We start from the raw sequence: 25,444 nt of genomic DNA, 5'->3' as shown, positions 1-25,444 counted from the left end.
ATAATAAGCATGGGAAAGAGGTGACCTCTGCTACATCTGCCCTCACCAAGCTGAGCACTGATTTGCCCCCCACAGCCAAACCACAGGACAGGCAGAACCAGCAGAAGGGAAACTGCCAGGACACAGCATCCTCTGACATATTCCTGGGGGCAAAGGTGGCTGCAAAGACCTCAGGTGCACATAAAACTTGCTCACTTCCCCACAGCTGGGTTTGTTATCAGCTTTGTATATCTGTAGTGCTCTAAACCTTGCATTCAACCAACATACTTCTAGTAACTGTTTCTAAATTAACAGCATTTAAATGCTGAATGTGGGCAGCCTGCAGCTACACGTGCTGTAGAAGCAGATCTTGCAAGCCTGACTCATAGCAATAATAGCTTTGGTATCAGCTTCTTAATTATGACGGAAATTACTGGAGCAAATTACCATAAAGGTTTAGGAACATTCAGTCCATTCTGACCCTTCTGGGTCTGTTGCAATATGTATTTGCTTTTTCTTCATAAATGTTAAAATGCCTTCCTTTTTTTACCAGCCTTCTCTTGGGAAGATGGAGAGAAACTTCTTTTCACTATGGCAAGGTACCAAGAAGACAGGTGGCTTCATGGGTAAACAATGATAATTGAGAAAGAGGTGATAGAAATGCCACCCTGCACCCTTCCAAGTCTAACACACAAGTTCTCCACAGTGCATGAGGTTGCTTGAAACAGAAAGGGGTTACCCACTCCACTAAATCCTAATTCAATAGCATTAACAGGTCTTCAACTCACCTGTGGACCTTTAACCACAACAATTTTAGAGGAATTAGTTCACAAATCTAAGGTCACATACCCCACTTAGAGGGGGAGAAAAGGGAGGACACCCCTATCTGAAGAAACCCGTCTTTTGTACCAGTGTAGCCTCTACAGCCTGACCAAGGGGGCAAAGCCTTGTACTGATGTATGTGTTTGCAACTGCCAGCATTTGGGAAAGATAACAGCCTGCATAATTTATAGCAATTATCTAGGAAAGAACTAAAGCACCATCAGTTTAACTTTATGCCTTTGCAAACATAATTTTTAAAGGAGTTTGAGTGTTTAAAGGTATCATTTTGCTGCTTTTGGAGAACTGACATTGCAAGATAGGTCAGAACAAATTCAAGGCATTAGTCCATTTTCAGTAGGGAATTCCTTCAGGTTGGATTAACCAAGATTTACTCGGTTTGCTTATGTTCTGTCTGCTCATGTTGTCTTTGTACGAGTTCCAGTGAGCTCCACTGGAATTAATGCACTGATAGGGTCATGCCAGGGGAGCCTCATCTGAGATGAACCAGATTTCCACTGGTGCTTACTGGATATTAACAGCGCATTTGAACTTGCATGTACTTACATATATAGGCTGAAAGAGGGGGGCTGCAGGACCAGCAAACTGGCCTTCAGCTTCTCACGTGAACTCGTGTGGTGTGATCAGTCACCATGGCTTTTTTTATCCCAGAAACAAGCACTTCCCCCTGTGTTCTCATACCTCTGTGGATTCGGAACAGAGTGTTCCTTCCCATGCTCCGACCAGGAGGACAACGAGGGGCGATAATGAAAATGCCTTGGTAATGAACCCATCTGGTGATGTCCTCACTGGCCTGGCTTTTGGTGCCAAGAAGCTCAGCAGGGGTCACCCGCTCTTTAAAGCAAACATATGTACAATACGTATGGATTTCACTTTCTCCGCGATTTCCACCCCACCCCCCTCTGCTAATGTTTTAAATGCTTTCCCTGAAAATACTGCGCCACAGGAACGGCTGCTAAGCAGATCTCCAGCTTTGCTGCTATGCAATCTAGCGGGCTACCCTTTCTAAGGGAAGAGAGCCCCAAACGAAGCCAAGAACTTGGTGTGACGGGGCCCACACTTCCAAACCAACACAAGTTAATGGACATCAAGGCAACCACCACACTGCTAATCTATAAAGGCCAGGACCTGCCTTCTGGTCCTGAGGCTGGGTGACGCCACACCACTCATGTCCACAGAAACAGAAGTTCTTCCTCACCAAAAGAGTGCATCATGGCAATGCTACCTACTGAAAACATTCTTTGGCCATGACATACCTGGACATCATCTAGTAGAGCAATAAATGGCCCAGGCCATAAGCTTCCTAACACTGAAACAACCAGTTGGGTGGCAGCCCTCTAGGTTGTGTTCTGTTCTAGCTCAGTAGCGTGGAAGTACCCCAGGACCTCAGCTAGCCCACCCATCTGCTGCAGGACAAGCTCTCAGCACCCAGAGCCTGGAAGAGAGGCACCAGTGCCTTCATCTACACCCAAACCCTGCAGCACAGGTCCATCGTTATCCATTGGCAAGGCATCGGCTCTTGTCACCTCCTAAAAGACGTAGCCATAACTGGTGAGCCAACAGGATGAAAGGTCTGAAAAGGAAAGGACCCCACCATCTGTATCAGGGGACAGACACTGAACCAAGCCTACTGCTGGAGGATTTCAAGGAAGCATCCAGCAAATGAAACTAATGGGACAAGTAGCACCTTCCACCCCACTGGCCAGGAGGTCTCCCATAGCTCAAAAGTGCCCTCCTCTGGCTGATCTTGACAGACTCAGTTATCACTGCCAAGACAACACGTTCTGTGGGAAGGAATGGTTGAAAATCAGCTGCAGAGTAATCACTGAAGAGCAAGATATCCTGCAAAATGTTGTGAGAGATGGGCCAGCTGCACCATGGGTCCCATCACAGTCCGGGTGCAGGAAGCAGCTCAGACCTGCAGGGAACAGCTGCCCTTTGATGAAGTGCTCAGTCAGGGTTTTCAGGTCACCTTGCGGTTCTGAAACCTCATGTTTTACAGCTCCCAATGTAGGTATTGAAAACAAATAGTTTTCAGAACCGAGTTCTGAATTACAGAAAACAATTTTCTGGCTCACGGATTTCCATCCTGCTAAGTCATCTTTGGACTTTCGTCTCCAAGCAGTTGCCTGGCATATCCCAAATGGCTATTTTAGGAGAAGGCAAATCATGACCTAGAAATGCCTATTTTCTCTTTGCTGACTGTAGCAGCAGTCTAGACACCCAGCACAGATGGACATCTCCGTATTTGGGCAGGTGAATCACACCCCCACAGACTCCGAGTTTCAAAACTTCACGCTTTATCCAAGCTTAAAAGTTGCTTTACTGGCTAACGTTGTTCATGACAGAAACTATCCATGGATATCTTAGGGATCTCTGACTTACCTCGCTGTCACTGCATGTGTATTTCACCTAGGTATGTCATAGCTTTTTATTTTTACATTTCATTTTAATACCATGGGGAAGTTCCCTACTTTCCTTAAAAGACAATTCAACAGACTAATGAGTCTTGGATTTACTCTTTCTTATCCTTCCGTGTAGTATATCTTGGGTATTTCCTAAAGATGATGTGTTTGCATATGAGGATACTTCATATATAATCAACATTCATGCCTATATACCTTGCCTATTTTTTTGTTTAAATAAATGTATTTATTTAAATCAATCTAGAATCGCATTACTCAGTTCAGTTTTGTGCCATATTTTTGAACTCAGCCTCCTTGATTAGCTGACGTCCATAAGGAGCTGACTAGAACTACAACTTATCAGCCACTCTCCATATATTTAAGAATGTTCACAACGATTTAAGGCAATAGGAATAGAAACACAGTTTTGTCAATCAATGGAAGTATACATGCAAGCAAACCTTAGGCAACTCTCAAAAGGTTTCTTTAAATGTCGTTAACCTGTTCCACATGATACCTACAGAAAGACATCACTAATTGCTTTTGTACCAAACCAGCAATCAATGGAAGAGAACCTATTTTCAGAAATGAACCAGTGAAAGACAATTAACGGTAATACTGAGACTTCTACAGCAAGGTGAGGTTCACGGGTCACAGGCTCATTGTGGAAAGCCCTAGAATGCTCTTATGGTGTTCCTGTAACACTACTGATTTGAAAAGACACCCTATGTCGCAACACACGAGCAGAGATAACATCACTTTTTTCCAGGGTTTATATTTGCCAGCGTGAGTTAGGGCTCGGCTGCCTGAATCTCCTCTGTATTTAGCCACATGTCCTTCATCACACACTTGGGATTTGCCTTTCGAAGCTCCCCTCCCATTTGAAAGTGGCATTCATATCACCATCATTCTGGCTGAAAAGACCTTCCAAAACACCTTGATTACAGATTTTTTTCCCCTAATAACTCGCCTGTCCACATGGCAGGGAGTAGTCCTGTTTTCAGGTGGTAGGTCTGTCTGGCACGACACACAAACCACCCAAGACGTTTGCTCCAACTCCCAGCAGTCAGGACAGAGTGTATTTGAACTTCTTGGAACGTGCCAGACTTTGGGTTTTCTTACACGTAATGGTAAGTTGGCTTCCTCGCTTTGATTTCTGCACCAAGTCATAGGTGACAGAAATACTCTTCATTTTTCACTTACGTAGGTAGCTCCACTCTTAGATATAATTGCATCAGTCTATTTGGCCAACTCAGACAGCTACCTTGTTCTGTTAAGATCTCTGCCCACACCCATCCTCATAAGTTTGTGTCCCGGCTTGGACTTTTCTAAACAGACTATTAAAGATGTATTCAATCTAGTCTCTCAAATATATATATGTATAAAAATATATATATAGGTGCTATAAAAATCAACTGCCTGACTTCATTTTTTTTCCAGTTCAGTGATATTAGAACTACATCACCCAGCCTGCTGTCCCTCGCAGTCTGAAAGCTGTCTGGGTGTAACTGATGCTTCAACTCGGCACAGGGTTTCTGTTACCACTGGCTACTGCAGAGGAGGATGCAAGCCAATTATAGCTGGCAGCAGCACGTCTTCTTGCCTTACCATTAACACTGGAAGTTTCACAATTATGAAACATCTTTAATACAGCACTGTCAGAAAACCAAGAGCGGGGCTCTTCGGGCACTATACATCCACAGGGAGGTAGAGAGTCACTGTTTAACTTGTAATTAAAAAAAGAGACAGATAGTGCAGAGAAAGGGTGTTCTAGGTCTTATTCCAAGATGATGTGAACTATTTGTGAACTTCTCTTCCCCCTGAATGTCTCTTGAGTAGCTTCTATGGCAGTATCTGTGTCTGTACTTTTGAAAGTCTGTAATGGGTAATAATAATTCAAGCACATTTTAAATAGCAGATAAGAGTATATTTCTCAGAATCTGTAGCAAGAAGTGTGGTGGTTTGGCTTGGCAGAGTGGAAAAAAAGCCTGGCATATTGTGTCAATATCACAGGATCTGCTTTTCTTTAAATACATAAAATTTCTCACCGTTACAGCTCAACATAGAACCATTCTCTTTCAAATTCTGTTTTCAATGGTTTCTCAACATTGAGATCCAGTTGCTTCTATTCCAGTCCTTTTCACAGCAGCCACATCTACAAAAAGATTTTAACACTTCACATGTTCATAATTACTTTAATCACAGAACTTCAGAGAGCTCTGCAAACATTTATTTACACTTGCAGCAGGTCTGTTGTAGGGGTTTCTCATTTTATCCCTAATCTATAGGCAGAGTAACTAAGGTAACAGCAGGCAAGACGTATCTGACTTCCCAATTCCAAGCTACAGTGTGTTAACAATTAGATAACTATTCCGAAGTAGATAACTATACTGAGAATGGCTTATTGCTGTAATGCTGCCTGTGCTCAAGTGCCACTCTCAAAAATCTCCTTCAGAGGTGGCTGCATTGATTTGGCTTCCTGCAGAAATCATGGTCCATTTGCAAAGTTCGTACAGGGATTTTTGGTTGCCAAACTGTGAAGGTCTGGACCGAAAGTTCCAGTTCAGACCCAGTACAAAAGCAGCCCTTGGTTTTGAGGTCCCAGCTGAAGACTCCCCTCATTAAGAACCAGAGACCCTATAATCCACACTCCCACCTTCTGCAGATTGGTAAAATATCCTGAACTGTTGCCTCCCTTTCACTCCATTACTAATCACTAGAAACAGTTGTTTCCCTTTTGTTGTTGTCGTTGCTGTTTAAGAACATTCTGATCAAAGACAGAACAGGAGAAAGAAAATTCTATATACCACTCCATGCAGCTGAAAAAGGTAAAAGCAGCTAATAGATATGATTCTTGAGCTCCTTAGAAACTGAACTGAAACACCTCAAACTCATCTCTCATAATCCAGCAATACTCAGACCATCCTGTATTCAAATCCACACCAGTACCCAGAAAAGGAAACAACTATTTTTCATTTCCAGTCCTCTGGCCCATCCAGGTCTCATGAAGAACAACTCATGGAGTAATAGGTTCAGATTTTGCCAGTAGCTACTAGAGTAGGTCAATCTAGAACAGCTTCAAGCCATTAAAATGGTTCTATGTATTTCTGTGAACACATATCAAAAAGTCAAAATTATGAAGTGCCCGGTACAAATAGATTTTGAAAACAGTCAAGAAGTGTTTGTTCCCAGCCCTGAAGGAGTGACGGGGTCCCTTAGACAGACAAGAGCTGCCAAACAAACCTAGCGATGATGAGAGCCTTTAATCTCCGTCCCCTTCAAGATTCAAGGGGGATGAAAGTCCATTTTCAAAGCTGAAGGTGATGTGACTCATATACTGCTTTAAAAAAAAATAGATTAAAAAAAAAATCATCACACAGATGGCAAAACACATACAGAACGCAAGAGCCAACTGTGAACTTGGGTGTATATGGGCCAGAACCTCAGCTGTTAGGACCAAGCCCAGTTTACACTACGCTGACAGCCTGGCTCCATGGTTGGGGTTTATATTTGTATAGTCGAGAATTTTGGAGTTGTTGGTTGGTTTGGGGTTGGGTTTTTTTTTTTGTTGGTTGAGAATTCTTACTTTTTCTCCAAGAGATGCTGACAAAGCTATTCAAGGTTATTTTTCCCCCCTTATACCCATTCTTTTCCTCCCCAGATCAAGCTCCCATAAAGCTGAACAGACCCTCGTACTGTTTTGGTTGGAAGACACCCTCAGAATCACCAAGTCCAACCATAACCCAACTCTAGCACTAAACCACATCCCTAAGAACCTCATCTAAACGCCTTTTAAATCCCTCCAGGGATGGCGATTCCACCACCACCCTGGGCAGCCTCAGTGCAAGTAGAGATGGAGTTCTGTGCCTGATGGCGACAGCTGAATTCTGTGGCAAGGAGCAGGGTAGGTTGGCAGTACCACATGTCTACCCTTCCATAGTCTTCAGCAGCCTCATCACCATGGCGATGGAGAAGAAACATCAGTTGGAGGAGAGCCCACAGCAATAACGTAGTGCAGGGATTCAACCTGGGAACACTGCCTGGTCAGCACAAATCCAGCCCAGAGGCTCCTTTGCAGGTAATCCTCAAGCTGTTTCTAATCAGCCTCTTGTACCTAATTTCTGGAGCTGGCACAGGAGATGTGCCTGGGAAGCCGCACCAAGCAGAGCACTGTGTAAATGAGACTCTTCCAACACTTTGAGACATCCTCAGGGGTTTTTTTGAAGCATCTCCCTATTGCTTTTTTCACTGCAGAAGGAGGACAGTGAAAGGGCTGAGGTCCCCAGGTGTTGCTGCACCAAAATCACAGAGAGCTGGACATCAATCCATGCACCTGAGTGGACTCTTAGATCGGTTTGATCCCCATTAGTACTAACAGTACCTGGGAACAGCTACTAGAGCTGACCCCATCTCGAGACCCTCTTCAATCAGACAACATTGGTTTATGGTGACTTGATATTTCAACATAACTGCAGGGACTAATGGAATGAAGCAAAATCACATCACAGGACCATGCTGCTTTAAATATATTTCTAATTTGCTCAGTCAGGTCAGTGGATTGGCCCAGACAAGGAAGAAATCTGTTCAAAGAAGGAACTGGGGTTTTGCAGGAATTGTTTCTTGATGGTCAATCCTTGATTCCATCTGTTGTATCATGACAGCCCTTTAACATGAGAACAGCAGAGCTGGGGTCTGCTTTTGAACTGATAAAGGGATGTGACAATTTTTGAGAGGCTGGCATTAAAATAAATAAATTAATCTGAATTTCAACAGCAGGTCTTGTAGTCAGGGAGCACTCAAAAAGAATACAGCGCTGGGTTTTTTTCCCACTGAGCAAGGAACAGGTGTTCAGCTATTTCATAGCCAGGAGCATCATTCCAGTCAGAGATGCCTCTCCAGCATTCAGGGTTTTCCAGGAACACCTTTGCACTCATTAGCAGTTATTGCCACAATGGTACAAGTCAGCACAAGCTTGGGGTGATGGCACAAATATAAACTTGGTTGCTGTCCAGGAAAGCACATTAAGTTTGTTTGAATGAGGTGAAGGGAGCTATAGTGAAACAACGCATCCTCCAGGTATCTTTGGCTAATCATAAAAAATAGAGGAAAAGGGAAACAAAAGTAATTGTATGTTGACTTGCATGTCCAAATACCATAATTAAAAAATACTTTGCCAGGCCTAATGCTCACACTCACACAACAGACTTGCCTATTCAGGCACTGGAACTATGGGTATATACTCCAGGTACCACTCAGGAAAAGGCATCTTATTATCCCTTTCACACCTATCTCCTCATTATGTGCTCCAACTTACAACCCTTGCATTCAGAAATACTCCTCTCATTTGTGTGTTCCAGACTGTTTCAGTATCTGGGCCTGCATTTTCGCCGATTTTTGATGTTTTTTCAATAACACTATATCTCATACTCTACCAGCAGTTCACATTTTCATATCCTCCAGACAGAAATCACCTTTCAGGGAGTATCTGAAAGCACCAGCTTGTATCACTCCTCAGTGTGCTATTTTCACTAGGTTCTAGCTAACTTTATTTATCTATTAACTCATTACATCAGCAAATCTGATTCGTGGCAGTAATTGCTCTCTAACGGCTGCTGTCTGCCCACCCTCGGCTCTGCATCTCCCCAGCAGCAGCCTCACGGGAGAGGCTCTGGTCCTGATGGACATCACAACCAACCCTTCCTTTCCTGCCAAGATCCAGCTCTTGTCCACATCTGCCAGCAGGAAGCTAGGCCAGGAACTACAGCAGAGATTGAAACATCAGAAGCAACCAGACTTCCTGGAACCATTTTCAAAGCCTGTATTTTGGATAAATGAATAAACTGCTTCCACACAAGCTATTGGTCAAGAGCATGAGCTCCACGTTATCTGCAAATGCTCCTGTTTTCGGCCAGCCTCCGAACTTCACCTCAGTGATGGAAACAAAAACCACATCTTTCGCCTTCCACAGACTTTGAGGAGATAACCAGCTCTTCCCATTGCCTTTGGGACCTGAGGAACCCAAACCCCAACAGCAGGAAATGGGACAGATTTGTCTGGAAAGCTTGTGCCCAAGCAAGCAGCTGGTTTGCCGGTCTGTTTGAATAGCACATCTAAAGGCCTTGTACACTCTCTGAGAAGCCAAGCAAGGTGAAGCAAAGTGTCCTTGCTCTTAATTATGTTTTTATGACATAGAAAGCGTGGAACAGCACTAAGTTCTAACAGCACTATGGATACACAAGGACCATGAAGGCGGGAAGGAAATCTCTCGTTCAGGAGCTTAACAGCTTCCTGCAAAGAGCTATGGTGAGGGAAGAAGAGTTAGACCTCGGTGTATGGTTTGATGATACACTTGGTTCAGTTTGTATCATGACCAAAAAAGCCACAGCCACACGAGGCAACGTGCAGCACAGGTATTAGCTCTGCTGGTTCAAATGCGTTCAAAACATTTCAACACGTCAACTTTGTACCATCAGGCTTTATGCCAGATCAAATATCACCTGCCTGCACCACTCTAACTTTATGCTGGATCAAGAAGTCTCCATCCTCCCACCACCAGCATAAAGCTGAAATAAAATGGCAAAGCCAGTATGGATTCTGCACCCTGTGCTCCATGAGAAGGCAACTGCATCCCCATCTGTGACCTACAGTAGTTTACTACTTCTGGGTGCACTGATCTGGTGCTGTGTGACCACAACCTGAAGATGTAATTACACAACCACTTCTCCTGGGCAGGGGGAAGAGTTTAAGAAGTTCTCACTCTCCTGTCTAACCCAGGTCTCCTGCTCCCATCCCTACGCCTCAACTTACCTCCCGTTTGCTTGTGCTGATGCAGCTGGTTCTGGGGCTCTGCGATAAATCAGGTCAGGGAAACTTCTTTTGGATGGTAGTCAGGTTGGTGGTTGGGGCTTATTTTATTTTGGATAATTCCATGTCTCCACAAAGAGCTGCCTCAGCACAACCAAGGGGGCAATGAACTGTGTGGTACAGCGCCAGGAGTAAGTGGCCAAAGGTGGGGGCAAAACTTTTAAATTGCCTCTGCTGCTGGGGAAAACATTCATGTAACTGCACTGTGAGCAACCTTGGCTGCCAACCTCCTGAGCAAGCTATCAGCATAGCATTTGCATCTGAATTGAGAGAAAAATCCCCAGGGAGCATGTCTAGGCAGGTGGCTAGTCTGGAGTTGGTCAGAGGTGGGATGGAAGGAGGGCATTCTTCATGAAAACTGGGTAAACAGTTCCCCAGGCTGCTACGCACTGCAAGGATTTTAGGTTGTTTCCAAAACTTTTACCTATCTGTACCTTTGCCTTAAGCTTTAATAAATAAATCTTCCCTTTGCTTTGCAATGAAACCTGTCTAGGGTCATGGGACCAGACTCTGCACAATGGAAAAGCTCATCTAGCTAATTAATTACTGCTCCTGCCTCCCTTGGCATCAGATAACAAATACAGGTCCTTTGGCTCCAGCTACACGAATAGGAAGGCGCTTCTAATTACAGCCAGGGACTGCATCCTCCGCAGTTCGCACTCATCCAGCTCGGTCCACGGCGGGGAATTTTCCTTTCCCTGTCGTAGCCTGTGGAAAATTGATGGGAGCCGCAAGCCTGGGCCAGGCTGTGGGAAGCCTGGACTCCCAGTCTATCCTCAGCCTTGCCGAGGATGGGAAAGGCACATCCCTGCTGCCAGCCGAGCCTGGTAACCCCACATTTGATACTGCCTGCTGCTGGATTTTTATCTGCTCGCCTGTTTCAGGGGGTAAAGGGGCAAGAGAGGAAGGGGGAGGGTAGGGTGGTAGCAGGATTACCACATATAGTCATTATAATTATTAACCACAGCGCACTAAATGAATCATTAGGCAGCACAGCAGATCCACACATGCTTTACCTCTTGAGGCTTCCTGAGTTGCATCTCTGCTTTCTGCACAAGTGCCCAGTGATTGTTTCAAGCAACCCAGCACACTCCCAACGTCACTGCTGCGACTCCTTCCAAAAAATAACTAAACAGATGAAGTTCTGCTGGAGGAACAGATCTGTTTATAGAACATACTTTGCTTTCACTAGACCAAATATATTCAGCCTTCTCAAATAAATATGTACCTTAAAAATTTGATAACTGGCTAAATCAGAAAAAGAAATAGCAGATGGAAAATTATGTAGCTAAGAGCAATTTCAAGGAGAATATGCGTTTTAAAACACTTTACTCGTGCTTTTTCCAAGCTAAATCTGAGGATTTATTTTAAATTTGAATATCTAAGACTGAATATGTGGTTCAATTAGAGACAGGGAGCAGCAAAAAATGTGAAGGGTTCTGTTGATTTTTTTGATAGTAAATAAGTCTTAAATCTATAGCACTGCAACCTAAATGTTGTCTTAGCCTGGAATATAAGAATCTGAAAGCAAATCTAACGAGGCAAATAAAGGAATACTGACTTGTTTGGTTTTATTATCGAAGAAAAAAAAATATAGATAATAATTTTTTCCAAATACTATTGTTCTTATTACTCAAGCAGTCATTTCCACAGTCATATGCTTGCAACAGTACCTGGCAGCAGTTTCAATAAGTTATCCGAGTATTACAAAACGGCTTTACAACAGCAGACAAAACCACTCCATTCAACCCTCCTAAACTGATCCCCTTTTGGCTTCTATTCCGAACCAGCCCCTCTGGAACAGCCCTCCCCATATCACAAGGCAGCTGAGATCATGCCAACTGAACCAAAACCCCAGGAAATCACAATAGGATTAAAAAAAAAAACAGAGGAAAGGAGCCAACCAGCAGATTTTTCCATAGACATTAATAAAAATAGGATCAGGCCATAAACACAACACCATAATCTCCCAACCTTTACTCAGGTGTCGAGGTCTGGACTGTGGCTTCATGTGTGTTTGCATAGTACTTAAGAGGCTGAAAGCAGCAAGTAATGATAATCATGCAAGTAACAGTTGGCTTCATTGATTCAGCTCCACTGAATAAAGGTTGCAGGAGCAGACTCAAGATTATGTATCATATCTTTCCAGTCCTTCAGTTTATTCTGATTGAATAGAGATGACATGTGCAACATTCGTCAGCACAGAGCCCTGAGCACACAGGTAAGCCAGCAATAATCACTGCAGCTCTATCGGCCCAGATAATATCATCTTATCCATCATCTGTCTCTGCAGTTTATATGAGCTGCTTATCTCAAAGAGTTGTTAGATCTGAACCTTAGTTCAGTCTTTTGTTTGATCTTGTTTTCTTCTGCATTCATTTGAAGTTCCGCACATCGTGCTTTTAATTTCACATTGAAACGCATCGGGGCCTTTAATTTTATTCTTGCCACTGATGCAATATGGTCTTAGCAACAATGAGAACAGTGAGCAAGTCATGAAAATAATAAACCATGCTAGATCTGGAGGCTATGAAATCAGTTCACACATACTGCGGGGAGCTGTGCTGCCTGCACTGAGACACATGGCTTTCCATGGGCACCAGCCCATTTATGAGTCATGAAACATAATGGAGTATTGTTGAAAGCTTTGGGACCATGAGAAATTATCTACTGCCCGGCATGGGGAATGGTATAAACTGGCAAGGAACTGGAGTTACATTCTTTTACAGAAATGAAATCAGACAGCCTTGGCCTGCTTTCCAGTATACGAAACCACAAATCATGAGGATAACTCCTTAATTAGGACCTTTTTTTTTTATTTAAAGAGTTGCCACTACACTAACCAACCAGGGAAGCCAACATTTTTCTCTGTCCCTAGCAGAGTTGTAATACGGCAGAGAACAGGGAGAAGACAAAAAGAAGGAGGGCTAAACAAGACTAATGTCTCAGCACGAGCTACGAAAGCAAATGTACCATCCTCACTCCTGCACCAGGTGACATTCCCTCACACCGAGGGTTTGGTACATATGGCCAAGTAGAACAAAATATACTTGCTTATTATCATGATGTGATAACAACACTGTGCCATAGGTGTGCATGTCTCCACGGAGGAAAGCTGTCGGTGTGGGAGGCAGCACGTTCTGCAGGGAAGAGCTCAGGGCTTAACAGCATCTTTAATCCAAACCCCATCTTCCTCCTGGCACCTCTGCCCTCACAGTAAAAAACATGAATGGCCCTCTGACTGCAAAAGGAAAAATCCTATTTTTAAATCAATGTCAAAGCACTTAGGAAATTGCGTAACTACAGGAACACAGGGCTGAGTGGATAAATACCTGACATGGAAGTGAAGATGACAAAGTCAGACTCTCCTCAGCAGTATCCAGTGAAAGCCCAAGGAGCAATAGGCACATGGAAATACAGGAAACCATTTAAACACAAGGAAAAAAACAATTTTAAAAAATTGTTCCATCATTTGACTACCCCCATAGTAAAACAAGTCGCCCTGAGATGTTGTGGAGTCCCCATCCTTAGAGATATTCAACATGGCCCTCAGCAACCTGCCTTGGTCATCCTTGCTTGGGCAAGGGGAAAGCTGGACTAGGTGATCTTCAGAGGTCCCTGCCAACCTTAACGACATCGATGATTGCAGGGGATGCTCTCTCTCCGCTCAGTGTCCCCAGGACAGTGTGCTACAACTAAGAACACAGCATCTAGGTGGCACAAGGCACTGCGCTCACCCAAACCAGCTGACTCCATGGACGTGTGTACTGGTAAAGCCAGACTGTAATGGGCATCTAAACCAGATGTTTTCACAGACCAAATGCCTTTCTAATCAAAAGAAATGCAGGAATCCAGGAGAGCTAAATCAAGAGTTAACACCGTGAATGTTCATTTGAATATTTATATAGATGCGTTCCTTCCATGCTGACACATCTTTCGTACCAGCTTGCCATGAGTTTTGGAAAGATCAGATTTTACTGGCACAAATGTTCATGGAAAGCACATTTGCATTTACTTTGGAAATGCTCACACACTCACCCAGCCAGGGAGACAATAACAATATTGTGTGGATTCTCTAACAAATTTCAGTTTGCTGATATAATCTGGAGACTGAGGTTTTATTATGTATTCAGTCAGTACAGAAAGGTGCAAAACAATTGCATAGATTAACAGCTTTTACAAAATAAGTTGCTGACCCAGAATTAAAATATACTAGAGGAAATTATGGTCTGCATACCAGTGATGAATGAGCAGAAAAGGACAAAACTAGATGGATATTCAACTATGAATCATTCAGTCTAACATACAATCTCATTTTCCATTGTGTAGGCAGTTGTATCACATTACAAATCAACAATAATAAATTAGGACCTCACTTCCATCCCTCTGCCATGGATTATCTGAGATGGAAACAGGAATGGATGGGCTCCATTCTCTTCCCTTCCCCAAGGAAATCTCAACTGATCAAAGGATAAACGCTGTGTGAGACATATGATCGTATTTGACATTGAGGACATTTTCCCCCAAGTTCAAGAAAGTGTCAGTAGTCCATAGGAACTGCAGTTTGGCTCCAAATTTACAGATCCCCATGAGCTGTATAGGCACAGTGCGTCCATTAGACCTCAAAACAGAGCACCTGTTCTGCTGAGGGAGTGGGTGGGTGCCACCCTGGGACCTGGGGACAGGCACCACTTCTGAAAGTGGCCCTCCTAAATATGACAAAAAATAGATGGATGCAACTCACTTCTGGCACCCAGGTTTAAAAAATTGGGTTTGAACTGCAGTTTTAACAGAATGTTGTTCTTCTGGAAGTCTGTGAAGTCCTCTGCTTTCCTCTACAAGTAGAGAGGGAACTTCATCAGGATTCAGGAGACATGGACTCAATTCCCAATTCAACTTCAGCTGCCTGGGAGTCCCTGAGCAAGTTGCTCCAGCCAGCATGTGTTTTGGGTCTGCCTGTAAAGCAGAGACTGCAAGCTCTGTATCAAAACAATATGCCTAAAATAAAGAGTAAGTCATTCAGGGGTCATGGTCCCCAGCAAAAGGAGAGAGACAATTTAGTGCAACACCTGAAAAGAGTCTAAAGAAAGAACAAATGGAAACTCCTATGAAAGGCATCAGCTCAAAGCTGATGCACTGACACTTCATGTGAACCAATCTCTTGGAGGACATGTACAACCTTCGGGGATGGGACAGTCTCCATACTTGCCTATACGCAAAGCGGTACGGCTTTGATCCTTGCTGCAGGAACTTCTGAAGAGACATTTATGGTACAATTCAAAGTACGGGCATCACTCTCTGAGACATCCCCAAGGCAGTGTTATCAATACCAGATCAAGTTAGCATAGAAGTATGGCTGACAGCAGCGGGACTTGCATCCCAGGCTTTGGGAATATATTTGGCAATTCAGTATCTGTCAGTACCATGACACCACTATGGGGATGGGTACATGAGGTGGAGCAATCACACCTTCAGCTGAACAGCAGACATACTCCACGAGACACAATAAATGCTGGAGACCCAGCAATCAAGCAACTATAAAAGACAAAAAAGGGAGAGTGTGAGTTTGGGGAGGCCTTAAGCAAACTCTTTGGATGAGTGGATGTCTGAGTTTCATTCCAAGAATGAGATATCTTTCCTTTTATTGGAAACCATCACTACATAAAATTTTATATTCTCCCCATATACATAACTATGAGAACCGAGAACTCTTGCACATTACTGTTGTTCCTGGATAACCAAAATGTCACCTTCGTACCTGCTTGTGGGTTGCAGTTCCACCTCGTGCTCTCTGAAAGTGCAGCTGGTGAAAAACGTCAGTGTTTGTGACAATCACATCTACCTTAATGTCTTCCAGGTTCTTGGCTGGGATGGCACATCCCAGTAACGCAGCAGAAGAAAATGCCCTCTTTCATACAAACTAGACTTTTGTTTCCACAGAGCTTTTCCAAGTCCTGGACACATGGTCATAGTAAATTCAACCTTTCTGACTTCACATCTCTGATCCAGCAATAATTGGGAGGCAAGATTAAACCAGAGTTTAAAACCACATCATCACCAACCATATTTGGAGAAAGACCAAGAAAAGATCCAGAAAGGATTTGATCTCTAACCTACCATGTAGGGTTGTGGAAATAAAATCTGAAGTCCTAGAACTTTGTGAATTTGAATAAGTAGTGAGATTTGGCCAAGGAAAGCAATGAAGGTGAAAGCAGGACTTCAAAACAAATATTTTCCTGCATTCCTAAAAGGCCTTTAGTTTTAAAAAAGCATTTGTCATAAAACCTAAAACAAGTTTTAAAAACTTCAGAAGCCAAGGGCACAAACAAGTTCCAAGACAGTCAGAAGAGCTGTATCACTGCATAAACTGAGGGGAGAAAAAAAATGCTAACTTAATGACATCGGTCAAAAAGTAAAGTACGAAATCAGAGTGGAGTTTGTTTGCAAAAGGGCACACACACGCTAAAGTGGTATGGGTTTTGGTGGTGGTGTTGTTGTTTGGGGGTACAGTTTGGTTTTTGGGAGGGGGTCCTGTCTTTTGAATGTCTGCCTTCTCTTCCCCTAGCTATTTTATGCCACTGATTATTCTGGAACAAAATCTCACCTTACTGAAATAGAGCACTTTTATAAGTTATGCAACATAGGAAGTAATAGCTCAGTAATTGTCAATACTCAGCCCATCTTGTGGGAAACCAAAGAAAATTATAAATGTGAGAGATAATTGATGAAAAGAATGTCCATTGCATCAGCCAGTCCATCTGTGAAGTTTTGTTCATTATGTAGATTACACCACTGACATATGGAAGAGACATTTCACTGTTGCAGTCCAGATGAAACAAGTTAGAAGTGGTTTATTTCTCAACTAGAAAATCACATGTAAAACCTCACAAGTTTGCAGGCACTCCTAACATGCTTTGCCTTTGTCCTTTTGTATACCCTTTTTTTATTTCCCCTCAATATGTAGACTAATTAGAGTGATAAAACAACTCATATAAGATGTGACTCACACAACCCTTAAGAGAACAATACAGCACTACCCTCAGACAGAGCCCAGCTCACAAGGGGCAATAACTTCAGGTCTGGGGACCATTCCCACGGATACTTAGATATCAAGCTTAATTGCAAGGTCAGGTTAGACAAGTCTAAGTTTAGCCTGATTTCATCCCACATATCCAGGTCCAAACCTTTGTACTTGGAAACTGCAAATAAAAATGGCTTTGTGTTTTGCACTTGCATGTATAGCATGGGTAAAAAACAGCCCCTGGTGTTTATGAGCAAATTCTGGCCCTGGGTGTGGCCAATGCCTCCTGCATGGAATTCGCCCAGAGATACCAACCAGACAAGATGCAACTCATTCGGTTCTTAGAAGAGGAATACAAACTATAAGTGCATTGCATATGATTAAGATATAGCACCTTGGCCTTGTCAAAATGAAGATAAAACAAGCTAACAACTTAATCAGTGATAAAACCCAACTGCAAGCGTTAACAGCAATACTAAAGCGGTCTTGAGTCTGCTTATCCAACCCATGCTCCTGTCATACTGTGGCAGGACAACTGTTCCAGTGCATTAGGCCACCTGCCACTTCAGGACCGTGCTGGACCACCCAGTGCTGAGTCTTGTGATCACTCCCCATGCCGACTGAGGAAGAGAGTGTGCAAGTACCTCAGACCTTGACTTACTCCTTCTGCATGCACCCAGCTTCCCAGCTTTTGGCTGCTGCTCCAGCACTATAATTGCAGCCCACTCATTTGTGTGTGGTGTGCCAAGTGCACCTGCCGATTGCATTTCTTGATGATAAATCCACAGGGAACGCTTTCCCTGTGTATGATTGTGAAAGGACAAGCGTGCAATTGTACTGTGGAATGGAAGATGAAGAAAAAGTGAGAGAGTTTATGCAAGCTTAATATAGTACAAAGCAAATCATGCTAAATTACAGACCGTATTCCAAAGCCTCTCATTCCCTTTGCTACAGTCATCAGATGACAGCTCACTGCCATTCCCCTTGATTCCCATCCCAGCTGTTGAACCACCCACTTGCTGTCCTTATGTTCTGTGACATGCAGAGCAGATGCCAATGGCCCCGCATCATAAAAGACTTCAGCCTAAGCAGGGCCTGAGTTTTCCCTGCTCAGCTGTCACATCCATAGATCGCTGCGAGACAAACTATAGATTTCTTTTCAGAAATCATGTATTTCACCCTGTTTCTAAACAAACATTCGTTACCCTCTCAGGAAGAAGCAAGTCAGTTAAGATTACAAACCCAACTTCTCCGCACATGTGTTTACCTAACTAATGAGAAATGAGGAATGTCTAACTGTATGCAAAGTCAAATTCCTCCAGAGACCAAGCATGCTTAGATCTGGCCATGAGAGTAACTAATAATATGCAAGTGTTATGAACTATTTACAGGCATAACCCAACTGCAGCGAAGTCAATGGTTTAACTCTCCCTGCCTTCAAAGGGAAAGGGATTTGGGCCTCAGCACATACTTGCAGCACAACTCACTGCCAGGCTGGCTCATCTCCCTGCAATGAGGTTTGTAGCTGTAGCCTCTATGGGACAAATCTCCCAATTATACCTGCTTTCCACTACAGCTAACTCCAATCATTCTGTGCCTTTCCCCTCCCTAAATGCCTTCATTTGAAACAGAGATACTAATTCATATAACTAGATACACAGATACACTTCAGGATGAACAGGAGGACTGGAAAACCACGAATCCTTTCTGGACCAACAGATGGAGATCCTGTCTCAGTCATATTGTGAACCAAGCAGAAGTCACACCGCAGCATCCTGTGACCTCCTCTCTCCAGGTGTTGCTGTATAGAACAGCAAGCAAGAAATACCACTGCAGCACTGTACCACGAGAACACAATTGAGATGCCTTTGCATCTCTACGGCATGCTTAGCATCATGAGCTCTTTCTATAGAACAAATATAATTCAGCAGTCCGAGTGCAGGAATGGCATCCAGAGCTCCTGAGCCTTGCCAGCCATTTGTCCCATTTGTTCAACCATCCTGCACAAGTCACTTAATCCTTCTTTTTTTTTTTCAAGCCGGTTACCTGAAATAGGGCCCAATCCAATCCCCAAAAAGGCAAATGGGAAATTTCCAGTCCACTTCAATGGTACCCAAGGGCTGATGGGCTTCCACATCTATATTTAGACACTTAAATATAGTAGTCTGGGCTTCAGAGATTACTAAGCGTCCACAGCTGCCAATGATCTCAGAGAGGTGAAAAGAAGAACAAATCTCTGGTTCAAAAAGTTTCTCAGTTTCAGAGTGCTGCAGGCTAGGAAGGTATAACCACGGGAAGTATCATTGCATGCTTGCTGTGTTATAGGTTTCTCCTTACACAGCTGCCGTGACCCAAATCAGACACAAGCTGGAGGACAACTTGCACTTCTGGGACAACAGTACAGCCCTTTCTCTGTTCCTTCCCACAGTCTCAAGCACTAAAGACTGCAAGTCACTGAAAAAAAAAAAACCAAAACACTGCTTATATTCTTCAATACATATATATATATATGGCCGTACTGTTGTTGTGGAGGTTTAGAAAACTTCACATGGACAAACCAAGCAAATTCTCAGAGAAATGAAAGAAACTCCATTCTCCAAAGACCATCCAGCCCAGTTCTGCCCAGTTAGAGTGGTATTCTTCACAATGTCCCTATTGCGACAAAACTGCAGAAATCCATTGAACTGGCCACAGTAGTCAGAGCACATCCCCAGCACCGGGACCTTAGACAGGCAGAGTTAGGGGGAAAAGTGATGGACGTGTCATTGGAATCACTCCATTGCCAACAGAACCGCACAGCAGAAGAGAAATAGGCAGAGTTAAGGAAAGAGACCGGGCTCAAACCTGATTAATTTGTCTTATTCTTTAAGGTAGAAATAATGTGACTTCTTTGCACATCCTTTCATTTATGACATTGGCAATTTGACTATAAATGGATTTAGTTATGGAAATATAAGTTACCTTAGCTTTTATATGGTTTGCCTTGTCTTCATTTTGGGGACTTCACAGAGGTGGAACTCATGGACCCTAAACATGAAATAATAATAACATAAAAATCACCAGAAAAAGCTTGTGTTGGTTCTTACTGTCTTCCCATGAAGTTTTCACTTGGGTTGATCACAGTCTTCAAGTTCACATTTGGACTTCTTCCTCATTTCTGAACTTACTGCCCAACTTCACCAGCAAAAGAGAACCCTGAATGTCTGGTGGACTTCAAAAGAAATCTATCTGGAATCTATCTCAGATAGGAATACACTGCATTTTGCAAATAATACATACACATTGTAGTAGTAATAATGATGTCAATTTGTAAAACTGTATTTGTCCTATATACAGTGCAATTCTATAGACACTTCTGCCTATGCATCTAGTTACGTCTCTCTTCAGGAACACTGGACACACAAAATTCCCTTTCCAACGTTGTAACATAACATATTTTACCTCTGCCATTTTAGGGAAAAGGGGAAGGCAACAGAAATCTTATGAGAAAGAAAACAGTAACACGTTCCCTCCTCAATGGGAATTTGGAAGCTGATGGACCTGTAAAACTGAAATTTGGCAGATTTTTCTCAACTGCCTCTGTTCTACCCTGTGTCATTTCCACAGCCATGGCATCCAGAACAGCTAAATCACAGCAGTCCCCAGATATGCCACCATTTCTGGAGAGCTCCAAGGGGCCGAGAAACCTAAAGCAGTTCCTGCCTAAAGGAAACCAGCAAAATCTGACCATCGGTATCTTCAACCGACCACGTTAACAGTCTCCTCAGTGGGTTCACGGCATAACTGAGCCATTTTCTGCTAGTAGAGGCAAAAGCTGCTGCCACAGGGGAGGGAGGGAAACCAAAGCACATGCCCATGTGGAACGTGACCTCTGGGTAGCAGCAGATAGACTTCAGCAATCTCACCTTGCCTGATGTAACCCTGCTCACAGCAGTGATGAAAGGATTGGCCTTGTGGTAGAACTGGCTTTGATGGGCAGATTAGATTTCATGCCAACACAGTTCTGCCGGGGCAAGGGAAATAAATAATGATGAATGAAACGGTGGTTGTTGTTCCCTCTTTATCGTACAAGAACTTTGATTGTCAGCTGACCTGTTCTTTGGTTAAACATACCTTGGACATTAGGCCAAGGTGAGCACCCGATTTTCTCATTTATAAATAACAACAAATTATCATATGCATCAAGACCCTTTAGCTCTTCTTATGCATTTCTGCTTCCTCTAAAAAACAGGCTAGGGAGAGACGTGTATATATAAATCATCTAAGAAAAAACAAAGCAAACCAGCATCTTTCAAGGGCAGAGTGAAAGTCCGGACTTGTAAAAATACTTGGGCAACTGTCCAAGCAAAAGGCCCAATCTTCAGAACAACTAAACAAAGGAGAGTAGGATCTTGTCCCACAACAGCCTTTAGAGGACAGTGAGAATATGCAGAACCATGGTCCCAAAGCATTCAACATCAGAGGGTGCGAAGAACAGCGCCTCCAAGAAATTTGGAAGTGCTGCCCAAGAACCCACTGCCAGCTTAAATGAGATGGAAGGAGAGAGGCAATCCAGATACAGACCAGCGAACATCAACTTATTTTTAAACGTGCTCTGTGATAACTGAAAGCGGAAATGCACCAAGCAAGAACAGGTTACATCACTTGGGTGTGCAGGAAAAAGGCTGAGATCAAGACAGGCATAATGAGCGCAATCTACCAAACGCAACCTAAACTCAACCACATTGTAGTGAAGGGATAAAGGGACATCGTTCCACTCCACAAAAACCCCACTGGCCATGACTGACAGATGTTCTAAACCCTGAGTTGAACAACAGAGTCAGGCCATACACAGCCAGGTCTGTCAAATTCCATTTGCTGGTAACTTGTGTGCTCAACACACCAAGTCATTCACTTCCTAGGGAGATTTTTTTCCCCTTTTCGGAGAATTATCTGCTTCTGTGAATCCTATTCATTTTCCATTCAAGTTCCAGATTGTGCAACTTCTCCAATGCACTTCCTTTTATAAACTAGAAAGGACCAAAATTACTAGCAAAAGTACAGACAGTGGTTTCCTCATCTGCCTCTTGCAATCTCTTCAGTTGTTGTTGATGCTGAGCTCTTATGACTGATTCAATTGATGCTCTTTGCTAATTATTTTTATTCAACCAAATCAAGATAGATCTGTAAAACATTCACAAGCAGAAGACAGGAGCATTAGTCCTGCAGAGCCAACTGCCGCCAAGCACTGGAGAACACTAAACAACGTTTGAACTTCACCTCCCCTCCGATCCCTCTGGCACTACCAAAGCTCCCAGTGGCCATTCCAGATGGCTTGTCAGTGCAAAGACTCCATTTGAAAGGATTTTGTGTTCTTGAAGCACGGGCAATGCTCAGTTCCCCTGCACTGCGAGCCCTTTGGATCCTGGCCAGTCTCAAGGTCTTTCCCATCCACTCACCTTCAGTATAATGGATTGATGGATTTTCCTGCATCTATTATCCCTGCTCACAATGGAACAACAGTAATAACAAAGTCATTAAATAAGATTACAATCCCTGTTCCTTCATCTCCACAGCAATTGTATTCTAGATTACAATTATATCTGCACCAGGAGTACACAGAGTGAAGCTGTCCCTTGCAGTGGCTCTAACACCAGTTGGAAGAGACCTTGGGTGAGGGTCCTGGGAGTGTCCTTTTCCCCCATCCTGACCTACATCCAGCCTTCACCCTTCCTGACAAAAGGAAAAAAGAAATGGCACAGAATATCAATTGAGAGTGGAGAACTTCTTCAGGAAAGAGTGTTTATTGTGAGCAGAGGGTCTGCATCAGGCAAGTGGAAAGTTATTAGAAGCCTTTTCTGTCCATAGAACAGGACTGCAGTGGCCCAAGAAAACTTAGATCTTACTTGACACTGGTGCCACTGATGTCAGAACCGGGCTGGCATGTACAAACAAACATGAAGTATTTCGTTGCTATGTCACAATGGCAGCAGCATCTTCTCCATATTTATGCCTGCAAAATGTTGCTCCACGGGATCAGAGAGGACTTCTGTGCAATCCACTGAAAAGCTTCCTTTACTTGCACTCAGAAATGTATTTTTAGGAATAAGACCAAGAAGTCAGTGCAGCCGCCTCCTTTTTAAAAACTAAAATAAAAATGTAGAAGTGTCTGATGGGCCAGGAGTGAAGGAAAATGAAAGCCTTGATCAGCTCAACAGCTGGAAAAGTGACTACGGGTACAAATACAATTTTAAAAATCCTGTCAATATTTTAAGCACTGTGAGGATTGAAAAAAAGCAATTTTTTGTTACTGTTCGGGATTCACAGCTGCTGGAGAATTGGGTTTCCATTAAAACCTATCTGCTGTTTAATGCCACTAAGAGCCTGGTAAATTAACTTCTTAAATATCTAACATTTATAGATACTTGCTCACTGAAAACCCAAACCAAGCTACAAAGGAGATGCAACAGCTACATCAGGGATTTTATTCATTTCAACATCAGATACGTTAAGGAGGCTGGAGAAAACAACTTGTTTTCTTTTCAAAGAGAAACCCATTCTTGTCCTTGACCCCAGATAGCCTTCAGTCCTAACCATCTACCAACAGGGAAGAGCAGGCTACAAGAGAAAGTATACGAGACCTAAGAAACTGGGTTTTTGCTGTTCCAGCTCCGACTGGCCTCATAACATGAGCAAGTAGGTCAGATATGGTGCTTAAATACATCTCCTCATTCTGAACGACCAGCCCAAGGGATGGAGCAAGGCCTGGTTTCCCCAAATACCCACCAGCTAAAGTCAAGAGAAGCTGTAGATGCTCTGAATCTCAGCTCAAGTGCTTCAGCTCAAGCACTTTGGAAGAGAGGTACACAAAACCAGAGGCCATTTCTGAAAAGAATTTCTATTTCTGTGCAGGTTCTCATAGCATATAAGACTTCCAGAGCATTTGTTTTTAGAATTTCAAGTCACTTTAAGCAGAGCTAAATGTCAGTTTTAATGGACTACAAAGCCTCCTCTCAATTCCAGTGCCAACAGTCAGAAAAATGGTGAAGCAAAACTGCCATTGCCAGCACAACTCATCCCTCATTTCTTCAGGGCAGTACAAAGTTCTAACTTTACTATTAAGTACAGCTTTGGCTGCTTTCTTTAGAAGTGATAAATTCCTGATCTATTTGTCTCAAAGTCAATAATAGTAAAAAAAAAAAAAAGACAAAACAAATATAGCCTAGTGATGTTGATCTCTCACTTTCTTCATTTCTTAAAGAAATCAGAGAATTACTTCAGACAAATAACACACTTTCTCCCAAATACATCTGCCTACAGCTGAGTGCTATTTACTGCTTTTCCTGGCTAGTGTTTTACTCCAGACAGAGAATCCAAGCAAAAGATTCATCAGAATGTAATACAGGGGGTTTCTGTGCCATTTGTACACAATCATAAATGGTTTGGGTTGGAAGGCACCTTAGAGACCAGAATGTGGTTGGCTTTCTGGGCTGCAAGCAGACATGTTCAGGTCATGTCAAGCTTCTCATCCACCAACAGCCCAAAGTCCTTCTCCTCAGTGGCTGCTTTCAAACCATTCTCAACCCAGCTCATATTTGTACTTGGGATTGCCCCAACCCATGTGCAGGACCTTGCACTTGGCCTTGTTGAACTTCATGAGGCTCACAGGGCCCACCTCTGAAGCCTGTCAAGGTCCCTTTGTATGGCATCCTTCACCCCAGCGTGTCGACTGCACCTACAGAGCTTCGTGTCATCAGCAAACTTGCTGAGGGTGCACTCAATTCCACTCTCCGTGTCACTGAAGATGTTAAACAGCACCAATACCAACTCCTGAGGAATGCCACTCGTCACTGGTCTCCACTTGGACATCAGCTCATCGACCACAACTCTTTGAGTGCAACAATCCAGCCAATTGCTTATCCACCGAGTGGTCCACCCATCAAATCAGTGTCGCGCAGGACAGTGTCAAATGCTTTGCACAAGCTCATTGTCAGTTGCTCCTCCCTTACTCAACACTAACCCTCCTGTAGAAGGCCTCCAAATTTGTCAGGCAAAATTTGCCCTTAGTGAAGCCATGTTGGCATGATTTATATTGATGATGATCATACTAAAGTAAGAAATAAGGCAGATTGACACTCAGACACCACAGCACTTGCAGCACTGACGTTTATAAAAACTCATTTTCTCCATCTTCCAACTGAGTAAATTTACTGTGTTCCACATAGCAAAAGCGAATGAAAAAAGGATGGAAGACTGATGCCAACTTCACATGGATCATCTCCACATTCCAGTCTCCATTGCTTTGTCTTTGATCCTCGTGTAAGTTCAAAAGTACATGTTTACATCAAGGTCATTA

The 25,444-nt window shown here is 43.2% G+C and overlaps 1 long non-coding RNA gene across 3 annotated transcripts in view; it reads right to left on the bottom strand.

The window, feature by feature from the left end:
- Positions 1 to 25,444, bottom strand: part of LOC139829100 (uncharacterized) — a 246,006-nt gene that overhangs the window by 151,795 nt on the left and 68,767 nt on the right. For all 3 annotated transcript variants that reach the window (XR_011741359.1, XR_011741357.1, XR_011741358.1), the window contains exon 2: positions 20,071 to 20,136. This is a non-coding gene — a long non-coding RNA (uncharacterized lncRNA). The remainder of the gene's footprint in view (positions 1 to 20,070; positions 20,137 to 25,444) is intronic.

The sequence above is a fragment of the Patagioenas fasciata genome, chromosome 14 (genome assembly GCF_037038585.1).
Source record: "Patagioenas fasciata isolate bPatFas1 chromosome 14, bPatFas1.hap1, whole genome shotgun sequence".
NCBI classification, from domain to species: Eukaryota; Metazoa; Chordata; class Aves; order Columbiformes; family Columbidae; genus Patagioenas; species Patagioenas fasciata.
Note: the sequence above shows the minus strand (reverse complement) of the source record. Positions and strands in the feature narration are given on the sequence as shown.